At 41.4% G+C, this 12,791-nt stretch overlaps 1 pseudogene; it reads right to left on the reverse strand.

The window, feature by feature from the left end:
• Positions 1 to 2,028: 2,028 nt before the first annotated feature.
• On the reverse strand, positions 2,029 to 3,337 carry LOC143664304 (cyclin-Y pseudogene; annotated as a pseudogene).
• Between the last annotated feature and the right edge of the window lie 9,454 nt (positions 3,338 to 12,791).

Consider the following 12,791-nt stretch of genomic DNA (forward strand, 5'->3'; position numbering starts at 1 on the left):
ATTTATGGTTGCCAAGAGATGGAAATAGCCCAAGTGTCCATACACATTGTATGTGTAAACAAGCTGTGGTATACACATACAATGAACTTTTATCCACCTGTAAGAGAATAAACTCATGAAGTATGTAACAAGATGGATGAACCTTGAGGACATCATGCTTGGTGAAATTAGGCAGAAACAAAAGGACAAAATATGTCTCACTAATATGAACAAATATTAATGAGTGAAACTTGAGAGTTAAAGTTAAGAACACAGGTTATCAGGAGATAGAAAGAGGACTGAGATTGGGTACTCGTGCTGAAGGAATGCAGATTGTGCACAGGACTGTTCTTGTTTGCAAGTTGACGGAATGCAATATACCAGCAATGAAATGGCTTTTAAAAAGGGGAGTTTATTAAGTTGAAGTTTACATTTCTAAGGCTATAAAAATGTCCAAATTAAGCCGAAGCTAAGAAATTGTCCAGATTAGGGCACTAATAAGAGGTTACCTTCACTCAAGAAAGGCCAATGAAGTTTGTGGTTTCTCTCTCAGCTGGAAGGGCATACGGCAAAGTCTGCTAGCTTTCTCTCCAGGCTTCTTGTTTCATGAAGCTCCCCTCACCTGGGGGGGCATTTTTCCTTCTTTATCTGCAAAGATCTTTGGCTGCATGGGCTCTTGTGGCTCTTTCCAAAATGGTTCCCTCTTAAAGGGCCCCAGTAAGCAACCCCACAACCTTGAATGGGTGGGAGACACATCTCCATGGAACTCATCTAATCAAAAGTTACCACCCACAATTGGGTGGGTGACATCTCCATGGGAACAATCAAAAGCTCCCACCCAGCAATACTGAATGAGGATTAAAGAACTTGGCTTCTCTGGGATTTACCACAGATTCAAACTGGCATAAGGACTGATTGTAAAAATTCAGAAATGGATAGCACAATACCACCTGATGGTAGAACAGTATATAACTACACTGAACAAAGCTGAATATGGGTATGGTTGAAGGAGAAAGGCTGGAGGCATGTATGAAACCAGAAGGAAAGAGAGAATAAAGATTGAAACAGTATAATGTAGGAATGCCTAGAGTGGATAATGATGGTGATTAATGTACAAATATAAAAACATTTTTGCATGAAGGAGAACAAATGAATGTCAACATTGCAAAGGATTGGAAATGGATAGTATACGAGAAAAGGTACAATCAATACAAGCTAGAGTCTATAGTCAACAGTAACATGGTAATATGCTTCCACTGTAATCAAGGCATTATGCCAAACCTAAATGTCAGCCAGTAGGGGGAATGGGGGAGGCGTATGGATTTTAGGCAGAAGAAAACAAAATGTCTTCATATAGATCATGGTGGGGAAGGCATGTCTATTTACTTAGATTGGATTGTACGATATGAGAATAAAATTGTTCAAAAATGAAAAAAAAAACCCATCAGAATGAAACCAAACAAAAATCCCCCAACTCTCCTCAAAAGCAGCAAGAAAGAAGGCAAAGGCTCATTTGGAACATTGGTCTTACTGATCCAAATAGGCTAGGTTTAAAATGGCCATTCAATTTCTTTAATGCTCATCCAGCTTGGTTTACCTATTGCTTTGTTTTCATGTTGTGCCGATTTACTGTCAAGATGGTGTGACTTAAAAATGGCAAATCCATTTAAACATTTCCCCCTGCCTCTGCAATACTTTTCTTTCTCTTTATTTCCTCCTTCAGGAGTACAGTCAATGTTCCTCCACCAAGGAACTGTTGTTAATGACAATGGGGAAAAGCATGAAATGAGATTTCCATTTCACCTCCCTCGAAGCCTTGCTGTGTGCAGGCAATCGTCAAGGCAGCCTGATGGAGCTATGGATTAAAAACAGAAAAGGAAAGGAAAAAAAGAAAAAAACAAAAGCAGAGCAGAAACAAAAAGGAAAAAACATGCACACACACCCTTAAGTTTTGACTTTTCTCAAGCCAAAAGAGAGAATGGAGAAATGGAGATGGTCCTTCAAAGGGAGAACATTGCTGTTAGGAGATGGTGGTCAGAGACCTGGTTGTCAGCATTCTCTCACCACTTCTTCCAGGATCCTTCTCAAATCTTTGTACTTGTCCTTGCAAAAGCAGGAGATGTCCTCAAGTTTGTGAACTTTGTCCCTGCTAAGTGGCTCCATGGGAAAGCTCAGGTCGTTTGCTTTTGTCTGAGATCGAAGATCAAAATAATACTTGGTATAAACACTAGAAAGAACACTGATGTTGAATTGGAGCAATTAAAGAAACTGTGGCTCTAACTCGCACATGTCTTCCACCCTGATCTTTTAGGATCTAGCAGTAATCCACATTCCAGACCTCCTGGTCGTTCCACACTGTGAAGCCCTGCAGAATCGACCCTGGTACAATTTGCTTCCAGTCTTTTGGGCAGATATCTATCTCTGCATATGTTCAAAGTCTTTCAAAGTAAACTCGGGTGTCACATCCAACTATCAGCTGAGCAGCACTGAATAGCATCAGAACAAACCGGTAAATCTATTTCTGCTCTGGGTTGTGTTTTTAATCTACAGGTACTTTGGATTTTTATCTGGGCCCCTGTTTTTGATATGATAAAACATTATGAGAGCTGCACATTTATTTGTATACTTGAGGTTTGGTTGACTGTTCTATCATCTAGCAAAATACTGGAGTAGAAGCTGTGTGTCCTTGCTGTTTGTCCTGGAGGATGACGGTTAAGGAAGAGATTTTTATCTTTTCACTCACGTCTGTCTGAGATTTACTGAGGAATAAGATGCTGGCCTGAGAATGGTCTGAAGGATTAAATTCCACGTTCAAATTGACGATGTTCTTCCGGTCGCTGAATGCCGCAGGTTGCAGCTTGTGTCCCCGTGACTCAGATCAGTGTGGGCTTGTAGGACTCCAGCCAAGAGTGGGCATTCCTCCCGAGTCCGTACGGGCTGGACGACAGGCAGCACGAGGTAGTTTCCCCATCTTCGGTGGCCCTCCCCCTCCCCCTTCCTTCCCGTACCCCCCTCCCCTTCCCCTCCCTTCTCCTTCCCCTCCCTCTCCCCTCCCCCTCCCCCTCCGCCCGCCTCCTCGGGCTCTCAACTTCTTCCACTTCACCGCCCCTGGAGCTGGGACAGAGCAGTGGGTGGGGTGCGGGGCAGCGACACGGGAGGGGGGCTGGGGTGGGGAGGGCGGGAGGAATGGGAGAGGCTCCCCCCGGCCGGATGAGGAGAAAGAAGCCGCAGCCCAGCTGCTGTGGTCAGCAGTCATAGGAGCAGCCGAGGCGGCGGTGCCTGCCGAAGCGCAGCGGAGGTGCGACGAGCCCGCGCCGGCCAGTCGGCTCGCCCCAGCCGCACACGCCCGCGCGCGCATCCCCGGCCCCTGCCCTCGGGCGGGGCGGAGCGCTCGGCCCCAACCTGCGCGCGCGGCTGCTGCTGCCCTGCCGCTCTGGCCTACTATGAAAAGAGGTCACCTAATTACCTCTCTTTTGTTCTAATCAAGTATGTTTTCCATTGACTGTGTACTGACAGATAGAGCAAAACCGAATGTAGAGTTCTTTGGTGAAATGAAAACCTTGGATTATCGACCATTCTTTCCTCGCGGCTTTGATAAACAAATGCAGTGCTCTAACATTAGAAGGAACGCTAGCCCAGTTTTCCTAACTCATTGTCTTACAGTGAACCTACAGAATAGGTTCCGTCAAAGTTCGATGGGCACTTAAGACTGAAAAACCAAACAAGCCACTCCATATAGCAAAATAGTACCAGTTTATTAGAAAACTTACAGACCAGGAAACTGGTCCTGGGCAGCCTCAGGGCGATCAGAGTAGCACTCACGCTGTCCAGCAGGGTAATATGGAACAGGAACAAGGAGGGCGCAGAGCCAAGCCAGGACTTGCAAAATAGTAAATGTGTCTCTTTGAAGTTACTGGTGTGTATCAGGAATGGTTCTAGTACGGATAGATATGCATGTGCTCTAAGATGCACCTATCCTTATCTAGTAACTGATGGCTTCTTTGGTTTATGGCCTCACAAACATCAATAAAAAATATGCACACACACACCACCACCACCCCCTTTCTTTTTTTGCAGCAAAGAAAATATGCCCATTTAAATTGAGTTCAACTGGAGAGTCAGATGCGTATGTGTTAAACCCGGCCTGCCTGGGACGGCAGATTCATCCAGCCAGAAATGTTGCGATAACAGCTGGATACATAGGTAAAAGTAAAATTTAGAAACTGGATTAGGTGAATGCCTAGATTAATTTGGGACTTGGCAGAGAGAATTGGAGAGCTCAGTTGGGTGGGAAGCACTAAAAATAGTCAGCCTTTGAGAAGGCATGGTCTGAGCTCTGGGAAATCCTACTCTAACACTGGAATTTTTTTTTGCTGTGTCCCCTTACTTAAACTTCTGGTCAGTCTTGTCCTGATACCTAGTGTGCTGGTTTGAAAGGAAGTATGCCCCCTAAGAAAAGCCATGTTTTAATATAAATCCCATTTCTTAAAGGTAGAATAGTCTCTATTCAATACTGTATGTTTGAAACTGTAATGAGATCATCTCCCTGGTTGATGTGATTCAGTTAAGAATAGTTGTTAAACTGGATTAGGGTATGACATGTCTCCACCCATTTGAGTGGGTCTTGATTAGTTTCTGAAGTCCTATAAAAGAGGAAACGTTTTGGAGAATGAGAGATTCAGAGATAGCAGAGAATGCTGCAGCACCACGAAACAGAGAGTCCACAAACCAGTGACCTTTGGAGATGAAGAAGGAAAACACCTCCCGGGGAGTTTCATGAAACTGGAAGCCAGGAGAGAAAGCTAGCAGATGATGCTGTGTTCACCATGTGCCCTTCCAGCTGAAAGAGAAACCCTGAACTTCATCAGCCTTCTTGAACCAAGGTATCTTTCCCTGGATGCCTTTGATTGGACATTTCTATAGACTTGTTTCAATTGGAACATTTTCTCAGCCTTAGAACTGTAAACTAGCAACTCATTAAATTCCCCTTGTTAAAAGCCATTCCGTTTCTGGTATATTGCATTCCAGCAGCTAGCAAACTAGAACACCTAGGTTCTCCTTCTTTCACACCTAATTAAAGTGACCTCTTCCATGTTAGGAAGAACAACTGATCCGAGGAAACCTTCCTACCCAAAGCTAACTGCAAACAATTGTCTTGGTGAATGCTTAACTGTCAGTAATACAGAGGCATCACCAGGGAAAACTTGAAGTACATACCTCTCTGCACTCTTTGCTTTTGTTACGCAAAATAAAGAAGCACCTGCATTGGGTATTGTTAGGATGGACCCCTTTCTGAGCCAGGCTATTCTAGAAGACAAAAACAATTGACCTGCAGAGGCTTTCCAAGGAAATGGAATACACCTTACAGAACTGCAGATAAGTGATAGTGGCTCATAAACCAGTTTTGGTGCGGTAGAGGTAGCTTATCAAAATGGACAAGCATACCATACTAATCAATGTATACTTGCACCCCACTTTATAAGAACCCCTGTGTAAAATGAAAGCTTAATATCAGCCTATCAGAACATTTTCTCCCTTGCTTCTGTATTTGCTATATATGAGCTTCCTCTTTCCACTCCCTTGGTGGTGCTTCTTTCTACTTTCTGAATGGGATGCTGTTCAATTCATGAATTGCTTAATAAAGCTGTGAGATCCTAAAGTACACGAAAAGTTTTTAAGGAGATTAGACATAGGAGGGTTTGGTGACTGTCAAAGGGAAGAAATCAGAAATTGGGACAGCAGAAACAGGTATTTCTAACTGATGCCCCACCATATCTTTTCCTTTTTCAAGAATGAAAAAAATAAAACACCTCCTGGAATTCCCTTAAAGCTGAAAAGATAGGTGGAAAATTACATGGCAACCTCAATAGCTGGGGTCACCTCCATGGTGGGCAACAGAGAGTACCAAGTCCTCCTACCTGGGCCCCCTGAGTTCCAAGAGGAACTTCATATCAGGCAATTCAGGACTGTCAGAATCACATGGGTCAAAGTGGAGAGAACAGAGTTGGTGACCTACTTCCGTTTTCTCTTTCTTACTCTTCAGGTAAGTTCACAAGTTCCTCTCCTGTGATCAGAGCTCAGATCTCACTTTAAAAGAATTCTAGGACAGTGTTAAATTTTTCCTTAGTTCCTTGCCTACCATCTGAGAGTGACCTCCACTTAATGGTACCTTGAGAAAACAGGTGCTGTCTGAGTGTTAGGAGGCCTTGGGCTCTCTTCCATCTTCTATCTGCCTTGCCAGGTGACATTCAAAGGGAGAACTTCACCCAGATTCCACAGAATAGGACAAATGATCCCTCCTGTCCTTCAGATTAGCATAATTGATACAAGACTCTCATCTGTGGTTGATTGAAAGTACTTTATATCAGGTAAATAATTTCTAGCCTTAGACTCTGAATGTCTGATAGGAAAATTATGTCTAACTCTCCAAAGTCCTCAACAAGCCTCCTTCTTCCTAATCCACCAGGCAAAATACCCATTTTCCTTCTCTGAGGTAAAATTTATAGAGATGATATCCTTTATTGTCTTGCAAAAGAACTCTAGCTAAATATGTCAAAGTAAAGCAGGACCAGGGGAAGGTAGAAATGAGGGAAATAAAGCTTAAGTTACACTGGAGACAGGATTAGTAAAACTATTGGGAGCAAGGGTGCAAAAGGAATGAAATAACTAGTACAAGAATGAGGTTTTGGGGAATGAGGATAATCTTTTCCTTACAGATAACTTGCCCTAATGCTTCTGTACATTTCCCCATGCCCCATTTTTCTCTCTACTCTGAATCCTCTATGAAGCCCTGTTCTCATTGCCATTTGCATTGGAAGGAGGGACAATAGACATAGTTCCAAGAAAAACCATGTTTTAATCCTGATCCAATCCTGTGGAACCGGACCTATTCTTTAGGACTTTCCATGGAGATGTGACACTCCCAGTTGTGGGTGGGACCTTCTGATTAGATGGAGTAGTTCTTTTAAAGAGGAACATTTTGGAGAAAGTTCAGATGTAAATGCTTGGAGAACAGTTGCTAGCGAGCCAACGGAGATGCAGATATTTGGAGATGCTTGGCGTGCCAGCAGAAAGAAGATGTTTGGAGATGCAGAGCCTAGCGGGTATTGCCGTGTGCCTTCCCATGAGATACTGAGCAAGTCAGAACCCAGGGTTGTGTCCCAGGGGAGCTTGGAGTATAAATTACTGGCATCAGAATCTGGAAGCAAGGGAACCAGGAACAAGGACCATAGATGCCAGCCATGTGCCTTCCCATGTGACAGATACCAGCCTTTCTTGAGTCAAGGTATCTTGGCCTGGATGCTTTAGTTTGGACATTTTTATGACCTTAGAACTATGAACTTGTAACTTAATAAATCCCCTTTTGAAAGTTGTTCTATTTCTGGTATATTGCATTTCTGGCAGCTTTAGTAAACTAAGAGAGACGTTCTAGCCTCTTTTGATGATTGCGCTTTCTTTCTCTATGGGCACATACCCTTTCTCCTTTCCTAGTGTGTTCAGAAATTTATCTCTCAAACAGAAGCAGCAGCTCATCCAGGGATCCTCCATGCTGAGGACATTTTGAATGATTTTTTTATACAGGTAAACACTAGCCCCATTGAGGAGCCTTGAAAGGGGCTGAGTGTCTGGCATTCTATTCCTTTGGCTCCACAAGAGGCTTCCCATTAGCCATGGGACTTAGCGGTAGAGACTGACCAGATGAGAGAAATGCAACATCTTCTGCTTTTTCCTTCCTCATACTTAGCATTACCTCTTTGTCCCCACTGAGAGAACCACCACTTTCTTTACTTCTTATCCCTTTGCTTTTTCTTCAGAGGCTCCTGATTCATCACAGCAGCGAAGGAGAGTGTTCTTTGCCCATTAATAAAATAGTTTCATCTCCAGGGAGACACCCTTCAACTTCACTCTTGAACACTATCTTGCTTAGTATCTCCCTTCAGAGTCTCCTTGATTTTTCTTTATTTTTTTAAATTGAGGTGAAATTCACATAACATAACATTTTAAAGTGTACAATTCAGTGGCATTTACTCTATTCACAGCATTGTGCAACCACCACTTCTAATTCCAAAGCATTTCATCACCACAAGTTGATCTCTTACTTCTTGTGTTTGCTCCTCCAGTTTCCATGGATTTCTGGCATCTCTCTATAGCCTTCTCTGACTCTGTATTTTCATTTTGTCACTTAAAGGGCGTCCAGTACCCATTGAACGGTAGTTCCTAATCCCTGCCCTTCCCCCTGGCACCCACCAATTTGCTTTCTTCCTTTATGGATTTATCTATTCTAAATATTTCATACAAATGTAGTCATACCATACATGGTCTTTTGTGTCTGTTTCCTGATTTGTTTTTTAATATAATCCCAACTTGATTAAATGGTGTGGTAGATTCAGTTGTCAACTTGGCCAGGTGAAGGCACCTAGTTCTATTGCTGTGGACATGAGCCAATGGTACGTGAACTTCATCTGTTGCTGATTTACATCTGCAGTCAGCTAGGAGGTGTGCCTGCTGCAATGAATGATGTTTGACTTAATTGGCTGGTGCTTAAATGAGAGAGCTCAACGTAGCACAGCCCAAGCAGCTTGGCATACCTTGTCTCAGTGCTCGCAGCTCAGCCCAGCCCTTTGGAGATGCAGAAAGGAATCACCCCAGGGAAAGTTGTTGGAACCCAGAGGCTCGGAAAGAAGGCCAGCAGAGATTACCCTGTGCCTTCCCACACAAGAACCTCAGATGCAAGTTAACTGCCTTTCCTCTGAAGAACTAACAAAATAAATCCTCTTGTATTAAAAGCCAATCCATCTCTGGTGTGTTGCATTCCAGCAGCTAGCAAACTAGAACACATGGTATCAGTTTTACAGTTCTACAGATTTTGAAAATTATACTCTTTACACAGCAAGAGAATGCTCAGTGGATAATGCTTATTATAACTGGTAAACTAGTCATTGATGCAGATGTTGGGACGATAGGGTTATATTGGCACTGATCTTAACCATAGGTGTGAGATGCTGAACTTTGTGTTTCAGGGAAGAAAACACAACAGAGGGAAGAAGGACCAGTAGGGAGGAGAGGAAGGAAAAATGGAGTGCCACAAGATAGAGATAGAGAGAAAAGTGTTAGAGCAGGAGGATAAAAGAGAAGACACAGGAACATCCAGATCCTCATAGTAGTCAATTAGCCTTGCCTCGCCTATTTTTTTTTTCTCTTAAGCCATTTGATTACTGTCTTAGTTTGTCATGTCTGCTATGTCAAATATCACATACTGGGTTAGCTTAAACTATGGAATTTTGGGAGGCTAGAAGTTTAAAATAATGCATCAGCAAGACCATGTTTTTTCCTCAAAGCTTTCTAGTTTTGGTTTGGTGCAATCCTTGGGGTTCGTTGGCTTACATCTCTGCCACCCATTACATGGTGATCCCTTACTCCTTGTCTACTTGTCCAGTTTCTACTCACTTCTCAAACCCCTCAGTACCTTCTTTAACTCTGGCTTCTCATTTTGTCTTTTAAGAGGTCTCCAGGAAAATGGATTAAGGTCTACACTGATTCGGTTGGATACAATTTAACTAAAAGTAATATCTTCAAAATGTACTATTTTCAATGGATTCATACCCACGAGAATGTGAATTAAGATTAAGAACATATCTTTCAGCTGTGCTCCAAGAAAAAGGGGCACATAGAGTAGATGGCAACCCTGGCTCTTGGCAGGTGAACCCTGGGGGCTGGGAACTGGCTCTGAAAAGGGATTTCTTGTTTCTTTCTTTCTTTTTCTTCATCATTTTCTTTTACTGAAAGGATTCTAAGTAACTCATTTGAGAAATCCTTAGGCATTTTCAATAGTTAGCCCTGATCCAGGAAAGGGCAGAGTTAAGGTAGGTCTGAGAGACAAGGTAACAAGTCAAGTGAAAGAGATAATTTCCTAAAAAAGCTTATCTTCCCTGTGAAGATGAAGTCCTAGTTCAAGTGACAGCCCTTAATCAGATAATTCAGACCCCAGGCGCTAAGCCCCGAATCTGCCTTCTACTTCAGTCTCTGTCTCCGCCATGCCCCTGGCAGCTACAGGGTGTGCTTAGATTAAAGGCACTGCACTGCTTTATGCCAGTGGGGGTCTGTGGGCTGACCAGCACCACCTGCTGGGAAGAATAGGAAAAGCATAGAGTCTAGAGGCTTCACAAGAATCTCTGACAAATTGCTGGGTCTCACACTCAGGGAAACTTGATAGTGATTATAATCTCCTCCTAGGACCTGGGCCTGTCTGGTTGCAGAAAATCTGATTGGAGTTTGTCATCTCTGGGGAGACCCTCCTCAAAAAGGAGAAATGTTCCTTATAGGCAGAGCAAGAAACATAAAAACAAGAGCTGAAAAATTCTGAACATTCTAGCTTAACATCTATGCTAGATGTCTAGAATGAGCTGAACTGAACCTCAAAGAACCAATAGAGAACAAAGACAACTAAAAAGAAAACTCTAGTTAAAGATTGAAAATGACCTCCAGAATAAACTAATCAAGGAAATCAGATGCCTAGACACCAGCCAGAAATTTCAAGTCATACTAGGAATAATGAAGATATGATCTAGTCAAAGGGACAAACCAACATTTTAAATAAGATAGAGGAGTTGAAGCAACTAAGGATGTTCGAACAGATATGCAAATCACATTAAAAATCAAATCAATGAGTTGAGGAAAGATATGGCAAAAGAGATGAAAGATATAAAGAAGATATTGGCCTAACATAAAGAAGAACTTGAAAGTTTGAAAAAACAAATGGAAATACTTATGGGAATGAAAGGCACAATAAAAGAGATGAAAAACAAAATGGAGATTGACAACAGTAGACTTGAAGAAGCTGAAGAAAGGATTAGTGAACTAGAGGACAGGATGTTTAAAATCCTATATACAAGAAACAAATAGGAAAAGAATGGAAACATGTGAGCAGGGTCTTAGGGAATTGATTGACAGTGTGAAGCACACGAATATACATGTTATGGGCATCCCAGAATGAGAAAAGAAGGAAAAAGGAGCAGAAAGAATAATGGAAGGAATAATCACTGAAAATTACTTATCTCTTATGAAAGACATAAAATTACAGATTCAATTCTGCAGCATAGTTAGAAGGAAATACCTGAAGCTGTTGTACTGTATTCCAGTAGCCTTGATTCTTGAAGATGATTGTGTAACTATATAGCTTTTATAGTGTGACCATGTGATTGTGAAAACTTTGTGGCTGACACTCCCTTTAACCAGTGTATGGACAGATGAATAAATAAATAATAGGGGGTAAGGGATATGGGATGTTTGGGGTGTTCTTTTTCATTTTCATTTTTATTCTTAAATGTATTTTTTTGGTGTAATGAAAATGTTACAAATTGATTGTGGTGGTAAATGCACAACTATATGATTATACTGTGAACCATTGATGGTACATTTTGGATGATTATAGGCTATATGAATATATCTTAATAAGATTGCATAAAAACATGTCTTTTATTGGGGAGCATAATTCAATCTATACAACTACCATTTTGTGAGCAAATATCATTTGCAGTGTTTTTTCATATATATTTCAAAACTTTCAGCAACCTTAGATATTATCCCAATTTTAAAGGTAATTTAATTAATAACCACATGGCTTATTATTGGAATCCAGGTCTATCTTATCCAAAGCACATATTTTCTACTATGCCATACTGTTTCTCTGGATAAAATGGTCAGCTTAAAATCTCAAACAATATTGCAGTCTGGAATTGGTAATAGTCACTGGAAAAATCAGAGAACATTAGAAAATATTTTTCTCACATATTCTATAGATCATATCTACATCAGTTAGTGTCAAGCCCCCAAATCAGGAACCATTCTAAATATTTCAAGTAAAGAGGGACTTAATGCAGGGAATTGATATGGGTTTTGGAAAGACTGAAGAAATAAAAGAGAGGATTTTACCCAGTAACTAAAAGCTGCTGTTGAACCTGGATGGAAGCCTAGCTTGCCAGCTTTCCATTGAAGGTGTTACCGTCCTTGCTGAAACTGCACTGCTGAAGCTGAGCAGGAACACAGATCTTAAAAAGCCTGTTGCTACTGCTGCTTCTTTCACTCCCAGATCCACAGCACTTGGCTGAGTTTTCATGGTGCTCTTCCTTCTGCTATACAGAGCAGAGCACTGAAGAGGTGGAATAGAGCTTATGATTAATAGTTAATCAACACAATCCACCCTTTTGACTACTCAGTATTCATTTACCTCCCTTCTACCCTTATTTAAACTTCATCCAACAACAATCACAATATGATGCTTTTATCTAACATAGTATATTTTGCATATAAACAGAAATGCTTTTACCTTGGATATTTTGTAATTTAAATACTAAATTGCAAAATTGACCATGATCATACTTCTTTATAGGGAAGGGAGAGAAGAAAAAAAAAAGAGACAAGTAACACACCCAATCATTACATAACAAGTAAGGAAGAAATCATGTGCAACAGCGATAGTCATCATATCTATAATTGGTTATTAATAACTTATGAATCTATGGTTGACATTTATAATTCTCTTCTACTCATTCTATGTTCCCCTTGACCTTAATCAACACCTCAGCTGGTTGAAATCTTTTACCTGCTGGAGTAGTTCAAACTTTTGTTCCTGAAGAATATAAGCCCTTCCTTAGTGGTTATTTTAGTTGTAGTTTTCCTTTAACTTTTATTACTGAATGTGGAAGTACTGAAAGTTACCTCAAAAGATTCCCTGAGTTCCCGTTATAATCCACACTGAACCCTGTCTTAATGTGTAGTAGCATCCTATCTCCCTTAATAATAGAGATCAGCCA

The sequence above is a fragment of the Tamandua tetradactyla genome, chromosome 20 (assembly GCF_023851605.1).
Source record: "Tamandua tetradactyla isolate mTamTet1 chromosome 20, mTamTet1.pri, whole genome shotgun sequence".
Lineage (NCBI taxonomy): Eukaryota > Metazoa > Chordata > Mammalia > Pilosa > Myrmecophagidae > Tamandua > Tamandua tetradactyla.